The sequence below is a fragment of the Cornus florida genome, unplaced genomic scaffold (genome assembly GCF_030987335.1).
Source record: "Cornus florida cultivar Cherokee Brave unplaced genomic scaffold, ASM3098733v1 CherokeeBrave_3.0.0_Hap2_Chr05, whole genome shotgun sequence".
NCBI lineage: Eukaryota > Viridiplantae > Streptophyta > Magnoliopsida > Cornales > Cornaceae > Cornus > Cornus florida.
In genome coordinates, this window is record NW_026775575.1 from 28,418,149 (window position 1) to 28,434,278 (window position 16,130).

At 40.1% G+C, this 16,130-nt stretch overlaps 1 pseudogene; it reads left to right on the forward strand.

The window, feature by feature from the left end:
- Positions 1-15,759: 15,759 nt before the first annotated feature.
- Positions 15,760-15,858, forward strand: LOC132310753 (small nucleolar RNA R71; annotated as a pseudogene).
- Positions 15,859-16,130: the final 272 nt, after the last annotated feature.

Sequence of the window (16,130 nt, forward strand, 5' to 3'; positions counted from 1 at the left end):
GCTTCAAAAGGATAAGGGCAAGCTTCGCTCTCAACCTTTTGAAAATCCTAGAGGAATGCATGTGATTGATGAAACCCCTCTTCCGAGTGGGTTGACTCATGAACAAGTTCAAGCTATCACCACCCTTCGGAGTGGTAAAGTGGTTGACAACAAGGTTCATGGAGACACAAGTGAGAAAAACCCTCCTTTGAAAAATCCAAATTCAAGCTCTTCTAATCCAAATCCAAGCTCTTCTAATCCAAATTCTTGTCTAAATACCATTCACAGAAATCCCACACATGTTACCCCAAATGTGGAAACTACTTATGAGCCAAAAGCTCCGTTTCCTCAACGTCTTCAAGAGTCGACACATTTTGGGAACAAGAATTGTAAAATTCAAGACATGTGGGAAGTTTTCAAGCAAGTGAAGATTAACTTGCCCCTCTTGGATGCTATCAAGCAAATCCCTCCCTATGCAAAATTTCTCAAAGATTTGTGCACTCAAAAGCGCACTTCTAAAAATCATTTGCCAAAAAAGGTGAGGTTGACTGAAAATGTTAGTGCCATCATTCAGCACAGCACTCCTCCAAAGTATAAGGATCCGGGTGCCCCCACAATCTCTTGCGTCATTGGTGACAGGAAAATCGAGAGGGCCCTCCTTGACTTAGGAGCTAGTGTGAATTTAATCCCATATTCAGTCTACCTACAACTTGGTTTAAGAGATCTTAAGCCGACTTCCGTGGTTTTGTAACTTGCCGATAGATCGGTCAAGCATCCACGAGGTATTCTCGAGGACGTTATCATCAAAGTGGACAAATTCTACTTCCCGATAGATTTTGTGGTTCTTGATACGGAACCGGTCCATGACCCAAAAAAGCACATTCCCGTGATCCTTGGTAGGCCATTTTTAGCCACGGCTAATGCATCAATTAATTGCTGAACCGGGGTGATGGACATTGCTTTTGGAAACATGCAAGTCAAACTCCACATCTTTCATGCAACTCAACATCCCTCCAATGAGGATGATTGTTTTCTTGTGGATGTCATTGATGAAGTGGTCGAAGAATTTCTCCCCTTCATTCTAAGCGAAGATCCTCTTGAAACTTGCATGTCCCATTTTGACTTCTCAAACTTTGATGTTGATCAAGCCATTCAAGAAGTCAATTCCTTGCTTGATATTAATGCGATCATGGATGTACCTCCTTGGAAAATTCCAAAAGAACCACTTCCCCAACTTTCCACTACTCCTCCGGTCCCATCATTGCTATCTCTGCCGCAACTTGAGCTTAAGCCGCTCCCGGCCCATCTCAAGTATGTGTTCCTTGGTCCAAAGCAAACCCTTCCGGTCATCATTGCCTCGAACCTTCAAAAAGACCAAGAGACCAACCTTTTAGCGGTTCTCCAAGAGCATAAAAAAGCTATTGGTTGGACAGTGGCAGATTTGAAAGGAATTGACCCCTCCATTTGTATGCACCGCATTCATATGGAGGATGACGCAAAGCTTACTAGAGAGGTCCAGCGCCGGTTAAATCCAAATATGAAGGAAGTGGTCATGAAAGAGGTGATCAAATTGCTAGATGTGGGAATCATCTACCCTATCTCTGATAGCAAGTGGGTGAGCCCCACACAAGTTGTTCCCAAGAAATCCGGTCTTACCGTTGTTGAAAATTCAGCGGGTAAGCTCGTGCCACAACGGACTACCACCGGGTGGCGTGTGTGCATTGACTACCAGAAACTCAATTCGTCAACTAGGAAGGATCATTTCCCACTCCCATTTATTGATCAAATCCTAGAAAGGTTAGCCGGCCAAAGCTTCTATTGTTTTCTTGATGGTTATTCCGGCTATAACCAAGTGGCAATCGCCCCCCAAGATCAAGAGAAAACAACATTCACATGTCCCTTTGGTACTTTTGCCTATCGACGCATGCCTTTTGGGCTTTGCAATGCGCCGTCAACGTTCCAAAGGTGTATGATGTCTATATTCTCAGATATGGTTGAAAAGTTCTTGGAAGTTTTCATGGACGATTTTTCCGTATTTGGCTCCTCCTTTGACTCGTGTCTCAAAAATTTGTCTCTGGTGCTCCAAAGATGCAAAGAGATGAATCTCATTCTAAGTTGCAAGAAAAGCCACTTCATAGTCCAAGAAGGCATTGTTTTAGGACATGTCATTTCTAAACGGGGAATCGAGGTAGACAAGGCAAAAGTTGAGTTAATCTCTAATCTTCCTCCTCCGAATTCCGTCCGTCAAATTCTTTCTTTTCTTGGCCATGCCGGATTCTATCGTCACTTCATCAAAGATTTTAGCAAAATCTCATGGCCCTTGTGTAATCTCTTAGCCAAGGATGTTTCGTTTAATTTTGATGACGCTTGCATGGAAGCTTTCATTAAACTTCGCACTTTTCTCTCATCCGCCCCAATCATGAAACCGCCTAATTGGTCTCTTCCCTTTGAGATCATGTGTGATGCATCCGACTATGCATTAGGGGCGGTTTTGGGCCAACGTGTGGATAAACTTCCGCATGTCATTTATTATGCCAGCAAGACTTTCTGCGATGCCCAATTAAACTACACCACCACTGAAAAAGAATTGCTAGCTGTGGTGTACGCCTTGGATAAATTTCGCTCTTATCTTCTTGGCTCCAAGGTCATCGTCTTTTCGGATCATGCCGCTCTTAGGCATTTGTTAGCGCAAAAAGAGACAAAACCCCATTTAATTCGATGGATCCTCTTACTTCAAGAGTTTGACATTGAAATCCGGGACAAAAAAGGGACCGACAATGTTGTCGCCGATCATCTCTCTCGCTTACTTATTGAGAAATCTTCAGAATTCGCAGCCATCCGTGATTCCTTTTCGGATGAGCAACTTCTTCAAGTTTCACATTCTACTCTTCCATGGTTTGCGGATATTGTCAATTATCTTGCGGTTGGCAAAATTCCAGCTCATTGGTCCAAACAAGAGAGGGACCGGTTTTTCTCCCAAGTTAAGCATTTCTTTTGGGAAGATCCGAAACTATTCAAGTATTGCTCGGACCAAATCATCCGGCGATGCATTCCTGAAACCGAGGCCACAAGCATTCTAAAATTTTGCCATACTCTTGCTTTTGGAAGCTATTTCAGTGCCAAAAAGACCGCTAACAAAGTTCTTCAAAGCTGATTCTTTTGGCCTACCTTGTTTTGGGATGCATACAATTTTTGCAAATTGTGTGAACGATGTCAAAAACTTGGATCCATGTCCCGAAGAGACATGATGCCCCTCACTAACATTTTAATTGTTGAAATTTTTGATGTGTGGGGGATTGACTTCATGGGACCATTTCCATCTTCTTATGGCTATTAGTACATCTTTGTAGCGGTGGATTATGTGTCTAAATGGGTTGAAGCCGAGGCTACCAAGTCGTGATCCATTTCATTCAGTCTCACATCTTTAGTCGTTTTGGTACGCCCCGAGCAATCATTAGTGATGGCAGATCTCATTTTCGAAATCGTTATCTCAAATCCGTCCTTGCTAAGTATTCCGTCATTCATAAGGTTGCTACACCTTACCACCCTCAAACGAGTGGTCAAGTAGAGATTTCTAACCGGGAGATTAAGCACATTTTGGAAAAAACGGTTAGACCAGACCGCAAAGATTGGTCATTAAGGCTAAACGATGCGCTTTGGGCTTACCGGACAGCTTATAAGACACCCATTGGCATGTCGCCATATCGACTTGTCTTTGGCAAAGCATGTCATCTCCCGGTAGAATTAGAGCACCGTGCTTATTGGGTCATAAAAAGGTTCAATTTTGATCTCAAACAAGCCGGCTCTAATCGTGCGTTGCAATTAAATGAACTTGAGGAAATGCGTAATGATGCGTATGAAAGTGCCAAAATTTATAAGGCAAAGACTAAAGCTTTTCATGACAAACACATCGTCAAAAAGTCTTTTGCCCCGGGCCAAAAGGTTTGGCTTTTCAATTCCCGCTTGAAGCTCTTTCCCGGTAAACTCCGGTCAAGATGGGATGGTCCATACATTGTCACTACTGTCTTTCCTCATGGAGCAATCGAACTTCATGATCCTGCAAATGGATCACTCTTCAAGGTTAATGGCCAACGGTTTAAGCCTTGCATTGATGGCACAATCCCAACCCGAAAAGTTGAGGAAGTCCTCTTGACGGACCCAATTTATGAGGATTAGTGCCAACTTTAACTTCATCTAGCTATCGAGATTTTTGAGGATAAGTGCCAACTCTAACTTCGTTTAGCTATCGACATTAAATTTAGCAAAGCAAGGAAAGAAATTCTTTCGATGTTCAAGTTTCCCTCTCCCAACAAAATTGCCTGAGCCTTGAGTTTTCTGGAAATTCGCTAAGGAAAGCCAAAAATTTGACCTTCTTCGGAACTGTCTCTAATTGCGTTCCAATCTTCACATTAGGCTTTCTTAGACTTTTTGAAACTTTTGCTTTCACTCCTGGAAATTTTCAGCTCTATCCGGCAATTTCATTGGCTTTGGAATGCTATTCATGTGCATAAACTCTCATTGTTATTGCATTCTTAAAATAATAAAAAAACAAAAAAAAAAAAAAAAAAAAAATTTCTCAAAAATTTTCAATGAATCGTGTGAGGTTGCAAAAGCTTGAATTGATGTGGAAGGTTTGAAAATTTCCCAAATTGTTGCAAGGTTTGAAAATTTTTCATGCATTGGAGTGATTGTTGTGCAGTTCTTGCAACAAGTTAAAAATTTTCTCAAAATTTCCCATGCATTGGATTGGAATGAATTTGCAAAGTTTAAAATTTTTCTCCAGAAATTTCATTCATCCATGCTCTGTGTGATGTTGTAAAAGTTGGAAATTTTTCCATGCAATTTACATTCATGCATGCATCATTAAAGAAAAAAATTTCCATGAAAAAAAAAAAAAAAAAAATTCCATGAGAAATTTCCATGAAAATTTTTCATTTTCCATAGCAAATTTCAATTTTCCATCCTTGCATTCGAATGAAATGATGTCGCACAGTTTAAAATTTTGTTGCAATGCATGGTTAATGGAAGCATCATGGCCGCTAAATTTTAACCTCTAAAGTTTTCATTCTAATGCATGCATGCATTCAACTTCCATCAAGGTCCATAAGTTCATGCATTCTTTCATGAGTTCATGCATGCATGCCTTCAATCCATGCAATTACCATCCATCCATGCAAGCTCATCCATGCACTCATCTACCATTCATACAAGTCCATCCTTGCAAGCTTCAATCCATGCAAGTCCATCCTTGCAAGCTCATCGATGGTTCCATGGTTTCAAGATCAAGCTCAAGCACAACCTCTTTTAAACCACAACATTCTGAGCCTACTGACCCACTTTCGAGCACTCAAACTCCAATTTAAAGTGCTCGAGCTTCCTTGCATTTTTCCCCGAACTCTCTGCCACAATTTTGAGCACTTGTAAAGGCCATTTCGAGTGCTCCAACTTCCTTGCCCCAACCATTCAGCCCACTGCCGGATTTTCGCGCACTCGAAGCCACATTTCTAGTGCTCGAAATACCAACCCACTCACCAACCATGCACACCATGCACCAACAGACCACCATCAACCAAACTTCACTAACTCACACAAACCCAACCCTCTCCACCAACTCACTGCCGAGTGCTCGAGCACTCTCAAGCAACCCTACCTTCAAGCCCACAAACCTACCATGCCGAGTGCCAACCCAATCCTCACAGCAACCAACTCCACGACCTCCATGCAAGCTTCACCACCCCACCCAACTTTCTCGGCCTCTCTCTTATCCTACCATGCAAACCCACGATCTCCATACATGCAGCAAGCTCCTCAAACCATGCAAACCCACACCCTGCATGCACCATCAACCATCCTCAAGAACAACCAACATCGGCACCATCCAACCATGCATGCCAACCTTCCTAAACAACCTCCTCTCGGCCACCTTCACTTCTCTCTCTCTCACTAGCCAACTCCAACACCAATCCACTCCTACACAGCATCATACAAACCATCCCACCATGCATGCCAACCTTCCTAAACCACCTCACACAATACCAACATCCCTCCACCATTGGCCATCCCAACTCATCAACCTAACTCACCACCCCATGCAAACCCACTTCACCACCATACCTCACAATCCTCCTGCATGCAACCTCACACCTCTCTACCAAGCCACCCTGCATACCACCACTCAAACCAACCACAAACCCTCACTCTCGGCTTCCCCCTTCTCCCCACCAACTCAAACCAAACCAACCCTCAAACCCATACACAAACCACAAATCACCCTCACCTCTCTGTAATATTTTCGAGCACTCGAAGCCAAGCTTTGAGTGCTCGCAAATGCTCGAGCTATCACAAACCCAATAGCTGAGCCCACTGCCGAATTTTTGAGCACTCGAAGACACACTTTGAGTGCTCGAACCAAGCCCACCTCTCTCTTTTAAAACCAACCCCAACCACCCCAGGTCACCCTCATCTCTCACTCTCGGCTCTAACTCCCCACCCACCCTTACCACCACCCCATTCAACCACCAACACCCACCACCTCAAACCACACCACCCACCACCTTACCAAGCCCAACTCTCAAACCCAAGCACCATCACCCACCTCCTACCCATCACCACCACTTATCCCACGCACAAAGGGCCTTTGGTTCTCCATTTTTGGGTAAGTTTCTTCTTTATCCTTCTCTTTCACATTTTTGGTATAAATGGAGGATGGGCTTGCATGTAATGGAGATTTGTGATTGTTTGGGGGTAGCTAGAGCTTGTTTTCTTGCCAAAATTTTTGGGTTTGCTCCTCCATCCAACTCATTTTCACCTTTTCCTTTTTGTGGTGCACGCTAGGTGCTCGCTGAAAGTCCTCAACCAAGTCCACCTCTCTAAATGTCTCGTGCCGGCCCTTCTCACCCTCCTAGACCCTCTGCGGGTGCCCGTGCTGTCAATCGTGAGCGACCACGTGATCCTTGGGATCGCAAACAACTCAACTACGAGCTTTCTTTTCCGCTCACGGATGCCTTTGACATTTTACCCACTACTTCGTGGGCTGTAGCCGAATTGACTAACCGGCGTCTGCAGCACATTTGTGCGCCCTTTACTAGGGTTGCCTACCCCCGTGTAGTGCGCCTCTTCTACCAGAATCTCCAATGCCCTGAAGAGCCACCCATTTCTCTCACTACATCCATTGATGGCACCACCTATGCTTTCACTATGACTGACATTATTCAGGTTTCTGGTTGCCCCATTGAGTGCCCCGATGACATTGTCAATCATGAGAATCTCCCTTTATATAAGGAGCCGGATACATTACCTGTGGAGCAGGTTGTCGCTGCCATTTGCAACGTGGATGACCCTCATAGGCCCCGGTCTTTTATCTGCAAAACCAATCTTCCGGAACGCCTCTGGTTCATTGACACTGTTTTCAAGCACAATGTCTGCCCTTTGGTGCATAGTACCAAGCGTAGGGGCCTCCTTTTGTAAGCCTTATATGCCGTGGACCAAGGCCAATGGTTCTCCATCCCGGAGCTCATTTGGACCACATTTATGAAGTTTTGGCATGACGCTCATAATGCACGGGTTCCGCGAGTTGAAAATCAAAAATTGCCTTTGCCGTTTTTTATCACTCGGCTCCTTCAGCACAAGGGTTTCATTGTTCCTCCCCATAAACCAAAAGGTGAAAAGATTAAAATTTTTACCAAGCGCTGGTGGATCAATGTTCTTAGCCATTCTAGTACCCCTTAGCCTATTTCCCCCCTGTTCATCCAAGCTCCACCTCCTCCTCCTTTTGAGGATGCTTCCACAGCAGCAGCCGCTGCAAGGGTAGAGCCTCCGGTCGACTCTCAGCAGGACTAGGCTTTCATCCGGGCTAGCATTGCCGGTATTCATGAGCGGATGGATCGTTTTGAGAATTCTTTGTCCGCGTACGCTCGGATTATGTGTGAGACTTCTTCACGTGCCGAAGAAGATCATCGTCTTGCTGCTGAAAACCGCCGTGTCACAACTGAGGAACGTCGTTTGGCTTCCACCGAACGGCGTAAGACTCAATCTCTCCTCCATTCCATCCTCGCCCGTTTACCCTCTGGCTCGTAGCTTGTTGCGAGTGTTGGACCTTATCTTTTTGTTCATATGTAAATATTTCTCTTGTATCTTTTGTTTTACTTTTGAACTTTCAGAATTTGCTATGTATAGGTTGCTCTAGTAGACATGATCTATGTACAGCTCTTTTGTAATCATGTAAACTTCCTTTTGAATGCAAATTCTCTCTTTTCTGTTAACTTTTTGTTCATTATTTTTTATTATTTTTTTTATTATGTATATGTGCTTGTGCTATTAATGCCCTTTGTGGTTGTTTCTTTTTGTTCTTCGTCATACTATCTAGGTGGCGCAGTTCATTTCAAGTTTGGGGGTTTTGTTTTACCATGCCGTTTCCTCCCCCTGGGTATTTTTGTTCCTTTTTATTTTTCTGTCATTTTTTGTCTTTAACTTCAACCCATGTCCACATTGAGGAAACTGTGTAGTTTAAGTTTGGGGGTGCAATATTGCATTTTTGGCATAGTTTTGGTATAATTTTTTTTTTTTTTGGTATCACTATTTTGTAAAGCAATGATAGTATAGCTTGAAACTTGTCGGAAACAAAGCATATGTTTAATACCTTGTGTATAGAAGTAATTGAGAATTTTTGAAAATAAAGAAATTTGAATTTGAAGTGATCATGCAAATACAATGTAGTCTGTATAAATGCCTCAATTAGATTCTTGCTGGATTTACACTCTTATAAGCTTCACAATGCATAGATGCACATTGGAAACTTAACTGTGAGGCATGCAACTTGATCAACCTTGACCTTGGCCGAGTTAATCTGATTTGATGAACCTGATAGATGAATATCTTTGGCATGATTTAAGTTGGACCTAAAAAAAAAAAAAAAAAAAAAAAAATTGAGAAAGAAAGAAAATAATGACCAGTTGAAGTTCGTAGCCTTTCCAACTCGAGCTATTAAGCCCTATGGAGTGTCTCTACACTTAACACCCTAAAGCCGTCTGGTTTGGGAGTTGTTGGCCTAACGCTTGCTACATGGGTTGGTTAGAAAGCTTAAAGGACTTAAACATTGCACGGTCATTCAAAAAAAAATGTGTGTAATAAACATGGTTTGTTGGAATTCGTAGCCTTTCCAACTTGAGCTATTAAGCCCTAGGAGTGTCTTTACACTTAACACCCTAAAGCCGTCTAGTTTGGGAGTTGTTGGCCTAACGCTCGCTACATAGGTTGGTTAGAAAGCTTAAAGGATTTCAACACTGCACAACCATTTTATGTTTCACTTTTGAGTTATAATAAATTGTTAACAAGTAACAAAAGTTGTCTTGAAAATAAAATCATGCCTTAGGGACTTCATGTAAAAGGGAATTCATTGATTTGAAAACTTGTGCCTTGGAATTGGAAAAGAAAGTAAAAGCCGCATGTTGAGAATTCAATTCACTTTCACTGGAGTTTGAGTTATTTCCATTTAAGAGATGACAATTGAATTATTTATATGGACTATGATGTTGATGCATGCATGTTGAAATGGTTTTTGCCAATTTTTGTATCAATGCTTCATATATGCAAGGTAGTCTTCCCAATGATCTCGTCTCCAGCTCTTTATCTGTTTCAAGTTGTATTTGAGCTATGTTTATGTTTATTTTTTCCATGGTGGATATTTTTGTAATAGCATTCCCATGTTTTTCATTCCATTGAGCTTTGCATTTTGGTTTTGCTAAGGGAGTAGCAAAATGTAAGTTTGGGGGTGTGATAAGCGCCGAATACAGTATATTCAAGCGCCCTAAATTACATTAACAAAGTCCATTAATTGATTATTTTATGTAGATTATCTCCATTTTCATGTTTTTGTACATTTTCAGGTTAAATTGCAAAAAGGAAGCAAAAATGATGCCTTGTGGAATTTTGAACAAAAAGGGTGCCAATTCTGAAATTCTGGCAGCAGTAGAACCTGACTTTTGTTGCCATTTTTGACCTGGAAAACTCAAGAACTGGACTTCCATCATAACATGAAAGATTTAGAGCTCTGAATCAGCTTTCCAAATCTTCAAGCAGTTTGTCATTCGGAGTTCGGAGCAGAGAGTTATGATCTTCTTAACAGAGGTGCGCAGAACTGCCTGGCAGCACTGAAGTACTGCCTTTCTCCCCATTTTCGACCAACCAGACTTGAGAATTGGGTCTTCATCAAAACATGAAGTTTTTAAAGCTCTAAATCAGCTCTCTAAATCTTCAAACAGATCATCATTTGGAGTTTGGAGTACAAAGTTATGGTCATTCTTCCACAGTGGGTCAGAGATGGGCAAGAATTGCATGTTGCTCATTACACTAATTTCGAGTGCTCGAGACCACCCTTCGAGTGCTCGAAATTCTGGCAGATTGCACTCGGAAATGGCTCAATTTCAGCCACTTGCACATTGGTTTCCTCAATGCCATCTTCCTTCTTTATGAAGTGGTTGGAGGTGTTCCTTGGAGGAGAGAGAGCCTTGACTTGAGCTTGATAAGAGAGAGGGAGGACCACACAAAATCATTAAGCTACATTTTGCAAGATAGAGGAGAGAGAAGAGAGCAAAAAAGGTGTGTTCTTGAAGCAAAGGAAGGAGCACGAAAATGGAGTCTTTCTTCAAGCTTCCTCCTTCCTCTAGTGCATCAATGGGTAACTAAACTCTATCTAGGGAGGTGATGAAGCCTCCCCTTGTTGTTCATGTTCTAGATTAGGTTCTATTTTGGGGATTTTAATGTATAGATTTTGGTCTTTTCATAGTTTAGAGCATATTACTTCTTGTAATGAACTCTATTATGTTTAAATGATTGATGTAAGTTATTTAGCTTGACTTGATGATTCTTACATTAATCTTATTGCTTGTATCTCATGGTGACAATGGGGAGAAAACTATGAAATGTTTTCAAGGCATGTTGATAGAAAAATGGATAGTCCATTGCTTAGGAACTTCCTTTGATGGGTTATGCTAGTTTCCTACTTCATGTGCTTTGTGATTTGCTTGAATGCTTGATGGTCTTTAGCTTAAGATAATATATTTGACTCTACATCCTAGTTTAGGTAGTTCAATGTGTTAGCTTTTGAAGGATCATTCTTGTGCCAATTTAATGAATCTCTTAACAAATATATGGTAACTAAGTGTTGTCATGTATTTCTTGACCATTGCATATATTTTCCATCCCCAATTTAGACTTAATCTAGCATGTACTTAGGGTGTAGTGTGAATTCATCTCCTTAGTCTTCTCTACCTAGATCTCTCTTTCTAAATTTCTTACAATTTTATTGTTAATATATCTTTGAATTCCTAGTTTAGTGACAAACAAACAAACCCTTATTACCCCTTATCATTCTAAGAACAATTCTAGACTCTTAGGTTGCCATAGACTAACGCAGTCCCAGTGGTTCGACTTACCCGACCAATAGCCCTATTTTACAATGATTCGTGCTATTACGAAGGTTGATGTATAGTTGATCAACCGATCACCAATAGCCAAAACCACAAGTCACAATTAAACATGATTGTCAACTTGGAATTGAATGCGAAATCAAATAGTGGAAGACTTGGACATCACGTCTCGGATTTTCGCCGAGAACTAAATGGTTATTCTGGGCATTAATCTGCTAGGAAGACCACCCTAGTGCGCACTATCTCAATTGGGGAGAACTCATACCACCCGCACTAGAGCCAAACTCTAGCCATGTCACTTGTAACAATATCCCAAGACTCCAAAATAATCAAATAAGTTCATAACTTATACGTAATTTATATAATGCACGAAAACCACCTTCCATGCACAAGTAGGTTGAAACCACACAATCCATGCCTTAGAGTTTCAATTCTAAAATGGCATATATAATGTCAATTACAAAGTGTTCAATTCATTACACATGGCATCAATATATTCCATAAAGAAAACATGTTCTCATGAATATAAATATAACAACAATGTTGTCCAATGCTCAAAACACAACAAAGTGAATACATAACAAGTTTAAGTCCATGATTTGAATATAGAAACAACTTCTCAAATACCAATAGATCCATGGAGCCATTAGATAGAATTTAATTAAACAAAATAATTAAATTCTCTAGATTTCAAATCAAATTCAAATAACCTCTAATTAATATATGTTAAACAACATAGCATGCTCATTACATGTATCATGTCAAAAGTACAAAATGAGCAAGATACTATCATATAGAATTTAATTAATTTAAATTAATCAAATCTCTAAATTTCAAAAGTTATTCAAATGATCCCAAATTAATATATATCAAGTAACAAATCATGGTCATACCATATCTCAAGTCTAAAATGGAATACAAGTAAAATACAATTTACTAGAATTTAAATCAAATTAATTCCATTTAATCTCTAAATTTGAAAACTCATCTAAATCATCCTAAATTAATAGATATCAAAGATCAACTCATGGCCATGCCATTTACCAAGTCTAAAATGAGTTATATGCAAGATATGATAAATCACTAATTTCTCAAATTAATAAAAGACATGTATACAACTTATATAAGCATCAATAACATACAAGAAACAAAAATATAACCCTATAACATCCCCTACCTCACTAGAGAAGTGTCTCTCTAGAATCCAAGGCAAATCAACACAAAATGATAAACCCTTCAAGGGTTATGAAGAGGAGGATGAGGGGAACAAAAAGTATTCCCAAGTTCAAGCTTGGAAATCAATGGAAGGCTCTCAAAAATCAAGGTCAAGACCTAAAGCTTCAAGCTCCATCCATGGAGGCTAGGGTTTTTAGTGAGGAAGGAATGAAATAATGTGAAAATGTGTGAGTGGAGGAAATAAAAATCCTCCACTCACTATGTGCTCTTACACCATGGTCAACACACACATCTATAGTCAATTGCACAAAAACCCTTCTTTAAAACCATAATCCCTAAGTGGCCCAAAACAATTGCAAGATAAAATTTGGTGCATACACTTGTCACAAATCCAAGGCTCCATCCTAGGCTTAATCTCAAGCCTACACTTGTCAACCATCCAAGCCAACAAGTGCACCAATCCTAGGCCAACAAGTGGGTGAATCTCCACCCTCCACACATCATCATCCAAGGCATCAAAGTGTCTCCACACAAATGTCAACAAGTGGACCAATGAGAGTGTGACACTTGTCACACTTTTTCAGAAATTGCAAAAAGGTCCTTTTTGAAAATATCTTCCAAATTAAATTGCAAAATGGTCTCTAAGACGAAAAATAATTACTTTACAGTAATTACACAAAACCCCAAAAGTTAGGAATATTACAAAAAGGTTATGCATCTATACCCTTTACAAGAAAAGTAAACACTTAGCATGCTTTTCTACAAAAGTGAAAATACACATAGTATGGAATTTAAATATCATGGATGCATGCAAAAACGGAATCAAATCCGAACACGAAAAGTGAGGTTATGCCAACAAAGTGAGAACCGAGAAAAAGACGAAAGGTGAATAGTGTCACAAAAGTGAAAATGTGAAAATAACTCGGTCCTGAAAGGAAGTCGTCAATCCATGGAAAAGAGTCTCGGAAACCATCCCCGAACACTTAAGATGAGACTAAGTGATGAGAAACCGAACTCAGAAAGGAAAATATCAACGGAAAAAAAATATCCGTGAAAATCTGAGAAAAGGAAAGGAAAGAAAATGACCGGGTCATTACACATCCCCTTCTCAATGGGGTGAATGGAACTTCAAATCCCACCCAACAAATCATTCCCTAAGGAAATTGTTGGATTTAATTCAAATACATTAGATGGCTTTTGATCAACAAAACTTTTGGGTTTCTACGCCCTTTCAATATTGGAATTTAAGTCAACGTCTTTTGGAAACTCATCCAAAGGCAAACCATTTGATTTTTCAGCACAAAGTAAGGACTCATTTTCATGAACTTCATTTTCAAAACATTTTTCCACAAAACATATGTTTTCACGTTTGTCCATAGTATTGGGGGTTGGATTAAAAATATTCAACTTCACCATTATGTGGCCAAAATAGATCTTCATTATCCCTATCCTATAATTAATGTTGGCATTAGCGGTAGCCAAGAAGGGATGGATAAAGATAACAGGTATTTGGCTCTTAGGATTTGGAACCGGTTCCATGTCAATGACAACAAAATCGATCGGGATGAAGAACTTGTCAACCTTAATCAAAACATCTTTTATGATACCCTGGGGCTTTTTAATGGATCGGTCGGCTAGTTGCAAAACTACCGACATTGGTTTCAATTCACCTAAGCCTAATTGGACATATACTGAATAGGGAAGAAGATTTATGCTTGCACCTAAATTCAAAAGAGCCCGATTGATAAGATGGTCACCTATAGTGCATGATGTGGTCGGTGAACTTGGGTCTTTGTATTTAGGAAGAGTGATGTGTTGCAAGATAGAGCTCACTTACTTGGTAAGGACAACTTTCCTAGGTGTTTGGCTTTTGTTCTTCATCTTTGGAGTGCATAGATCTTTCAAGAACTTGGCATAAGTCGGAATTTGTCGAATTGTATCCAAGAGAGGAAGATTGATTTTAACTCGCCTAAACACATTAATGATTTCATTCATTTTACCTTGTTGTTTTTCAAAAGATGTGGATGCTTTCAAAGCATCCAGGAATGGAGCCTTCGGCTCAAAAGATTTTTCAAACACATTTTTGAAAACTTTTTATAAAGAAGTTTCAACAATGGGGTCCTTTGTATTAAATGAAGGAGGAGTGGGATGTGAAACGGGATGGGTGTCAACACTAGGTTGCACCGGTTCACTCTTATTAGACTCACCAACGTTGTTTTCAATAACCTTTCCACTTCTCAAAGTGGTCACCACATTAACATGTTCAAGTGTATGACCTTCCAAAGGGGAAGTGGTCTCCACAACAAATTGTTGCTTCGATAGGGGATTAAAAGGCATTTTTCCTTTCTCTCTTGCATTCAAAGTGCTAGTTATTTGTCCTACTTGGGTTTCTAGCTTGGCAATTGATTGGGAGTGAGAATGAAGCAATTGAGTGTTTGCCTCCAAAGTACCTAAGGCCAATAAAAATTTCTCTTCAAATACGGGACTTCTTGAATGACTTTGGGAGTAAGATGGTTGACTTGGAAAATTAGAATTCGAAAATTGATTTCCATTTGGTGTTTGGTAGGATGGTCGATAGCTTTGAGAATTTTGGCTTTGCATAGGGAGTGGAACATACTTGCTTTAAAACCACCTTGGGAAAGGTTTAAGCCTTCCCCTTGGCTTTTCCAAGAGAAATTAGGATGGTTCCTCCACCCGGGATTATAATGATTTCTATTGGGATTATTCCCTTGATTCACAAAAGTTGCATTTACTTGTTCATGGTGCTCATTGTGCATATATCCATAGGGATAATTGGAAGTAGTATGCAACACACTTGAACAAGTTATGCAAGATTCATTAGAATGATGATGATGAGGATTAAGGGAGGAGGACACTTGATGGGCCGAATTTTGATTGATCAAAAATTGATCAAACATTTGGATAGAGATTTAACTTCGGCAACTTTGTCGTTGGAATTGTCCACTTGATATAAGCTTGAATTCTTCCTTCCACCTATACTTCTACCATTTTTAGAAGACAAGATTGGTGCATTGAGTTTTCACTCATGCTTTCATATAAACGTGACACATCATCTTCATGTTTGTCTAAATAGGAACCTCCCATTGAGGCATCAACCATTCTTTTATGGTTATCCGACAAACTTTCAAAAAAATATTAAACTAATTGCCATTTAGGGATGTTGTGATGAGGACATTTCCTAAGCAAATCATTTAACCGTTCCCATGCCTCATGCAACATTTCCCCATTCCCTTGTGAAAATTAACGAATTGAAGTTCTCATGGCATTGGTTTTGGACACAGGATAATACTTTCTTAAGAACTCTTGTTGCATTTTAGCCCAAGAAGTTATAGAAAGAGGTCTCAAATTGTTAAACCAATATTTTGTCTTGTCTTATAGGGTGAATGGGAAGAGTTTTAACCTCAAAACTTCTTTTGGCATGTCCGTATATTTTACGGTGGAACAAACTTCAAGAAATTCATCCAAATGCTTATATGGTTCTCCATTAGGTAACCCAAGATAATTGGGAAGCATTTGAATAGTTTGTGG